The sequence below is a fragment of the Tiliqua scincoides genome, chromosome 3, assembly GCF_035046505.1.
Source record: "Tiliqua scincoides isolate rTilSci1 chromosome 3, rTilSci1.hap2, whole genome shotgun sequence".
Taxonomy (NCBI): domain Eukaryota; kingdom Metazoa; phylum Chordata; class Lepidosauria; order Squamata; family Scincidae; genus Tiliqua; species Tiliqua scincoides.
In genome coordinates, this window is record NC_089823.1 from 215809435 (window position 1) to 215812372 (window position 2938).

General features: G+C 42.2%; 1 pseudogene; it reads left to right on the forward strand.

Annotated features, from left to right (window-relative positions):
- Nucleotides 1-1842: 1842 nt before the first annotated feature.
- Nucleotides 1843-1962, forward strand: LOC136646146 (5S ribosomal RNA; annotated as a pseudogene).
- The last annotated feature ends 976 nt before the right edge of the window (nucleotides 1963-2938 follow it).

Consider the following 2938-nt stretch of genomic DNA (forward strand, 5'->3'; position numbering starts at 1 on the left):
TATTGGCAAATCTGACTGGCAGAGAAGTTCCCACCTCTTCGTGCATCTGGGGTGGCAGTGGCCATGCTTACCTTTGGTGGTCTTCCAGAAGTTGGGGGGTAACACAGTGGTGTTGACATTGCTTCCAGAGTGCTGTGATTTGAAGCCAACCAGAGCACAAAGCAGGTGGGAGGGCCCTACCAATGTGAGACAAAACACAGAGGTCTGCTCAGTGACAACACAGTAAGGGCCGGAGAGTCGTTCCACCCTAGTGACACTACTGTTGAGTGGGAGCTATGCCATTTAAGTTCAAAAAGGAAAAGAGGGCATCAGCAAAAATGTCCAGAAAAGCAAGATGAGCCTCAAGCTAATTCCTGAAGGAAAATTTATTAGATCAAATTCAGAGCTTAGTTCATTTCAATAAAATGGCTTCATCCGAAGCAGCAGTTGTACCTGTTTCAAAAGACGTGTCCTCAGAGTTCTAGTTCACATAAGATGTTCTACCTTATATTTCAGTTTGGCTACCAGACCACTTCCTGTTGCTAAGAAACAGTTGATACTGTTTGTTAATGATATTGTGCTAATGAGTACATATTTTAACTTGTTTCCCTTGTAAGCCGCTCTGAATACCCTTGACAAGTAAAAGGGTAGAGTATAAGACTTAAAAAAAAATACACCTATTGTGTATTCAAGCTGCTCCGCTCTCCTCAGACTTGCACCACCTCAAGAGGAGACCCATAAGGGCAAGGGTGCCTTACCCGACGGTAAGAGGAAAAGTTTCCTGTTGTCCCTGGCTGAGCTGCTTTGGGCTCCTGTCTTGCACTGGACAGAGCGCAAGCCTCTTGGCTTACCTGTTTCAGCGCAGAGTAGGATTGCGCCCTAAATTGTCATCTAAAAAAATATAGAAAAAACATCAGCAACAGCTACTAGAAAAGATTCTGGGGTGTAGAGGGATAGTTGCTCTCCCCCTGCTAAATATAAGAGGAGAACAGCTTTAAAAGGTGCCTCTTTCCCCTTGTTTGGGACATGCTGCACTTTAAGCAACATATATCAAAAGCTGGGAAAGCAGAAATATGAATTGCAGATATACTTGCTCTCCCCATTTCTCATGATTACCCAGTTTAGATTGCCATGAATGTGTCATGCTGATTCTTGGATTCACATGCTCACCCATCCCTGGGGGGGGGGGGGGGGGAATTGGAAAGCTTCATGTTTTAGTTTTGAACAAACCACAGTTTTCCATTATGCCCAGATTCAGAAAACTCTGGTTATACTAAGTATGGTCAATTCACACACAAACCAGAATTTGAAACCACAGTTGGATTCTAGTTTGTATGCAGTCGCTACAGTTAGAACAAGCTACAGTTTGTAGCAAGCATTCCATCTCCTCGTGCACAAAGGAAGAGACAGGATGGAATTTTGAACAGTGTTCTTCAACCTGTGGGCTGTGACTCCAGTGGTGTTACAAAGCCTCATTTGGGGGGGTCACGGCAACCTTTCAAAATGTGTGCAAGTGGGCATTTGGATCTAATCCAATAATGGTACTACCAACACTGAGTTCTTGATATAATACTACACAGTCTCTTCTAGCTTTCTTGCCTTGCAGCTCCTAAGGCCAGTCTTGCTCAGGCTTTCACCTCACAAAGCACAAGAGTAGGGGGAAATGGGGTGCGTGGAGGTGGGGGGTTGGTGGATTGGGTCCTGAAAGGGGGGTGGAATTAGCAGTGGATCCCCTGTCTCATACTTTATTTGTTTGCTTTTGGGGGGGGGGGAGTTGTGGTTTGAAAGTTGAAGACCACTGACTTAGAGATAATCTCAGCTGGACCAGTGTGTGACCATGGTTTAATACAGTCGTAAAATGGGAACTGCAGCAACTGTTACCCTGCAGATGCCTGATCTTATCTGATCTTGGAAGCTAAGCAGGGTCAGGCCTGGTTAGTACTTGGATGGGAGACCGCCTGGGAATACCAGGGGCTGTAGGTTTATACCATAGTCTTTCGAGACTGAAGGTTGCCAAACAAAATGGGAAAAAAACAACACACAAATCTACCTCACAAGTTTATTGTGACAGTGAATGAGATAAAGGTTGTAAGCCATTGCGCACTGAAAGCATTCTATAAACAATAATTATAAATCATTATGACAAGCAATCTAAAATGCATATATATATATATATATATATATATATATATATATATATATATATATATATATATTGCACAGTACAATATCCAGTAATTACTGGGAAAATTTTTTTAACGAACTGTCAGGCCAAAGGGTCACAGTAATCTCTTTTGGTTTCTAAACGAAGTCATGTATTCAATCAGCTTCAAGTTCATATTTTTTCTGTATCGAAAATGGGAAGTGATGTAGTTTGGAACAATCTTCTCTGAAGGAATGATTTGCAAAAATAATGAGCAAATAGTGAGTGCATTTGAGAGGAAAAATAACGACTCGAGGAAAATGAATGAAGGCTGTAGCTGGATGTACTGAATACGTATTTTTCTCTGAGTTATTTGCCCACCTCTGTGGTAGCAGAGGAAAGTACTGCAGGGTGCTTGTTCAGGGTGAATATCGGCATTTTGGAACAGTGGCTAATCATTGCAATTAGCACCCTATTGTGCATCTTGTACATTTATTCACCATTCCAACAATTGTGACAATCAAATCAAGAAAGAAACAGAAAGCTAAGCCGCTGCTTTTTTTCCCTTTTTTCTTTGGACCTGCTAATAGCTCTCAGAGCAATTTAGCAATTTGCAAAACTAAAAAGCCACCAATTTTACAGCAGCGCACCACACAATGGACTTGCTGGGGTGTCCCAAAATTCTGTGTTCTTTTCTCCAGTGCCCACTGGAAGCCATGCATATTTGCAAGCTTCATTTTTCCAGCGCCCCACATGTATTTTATTTTGATTTACTGAAGATGTATCCAAAGCTCTATCCCCCTCTGTGAAATGATG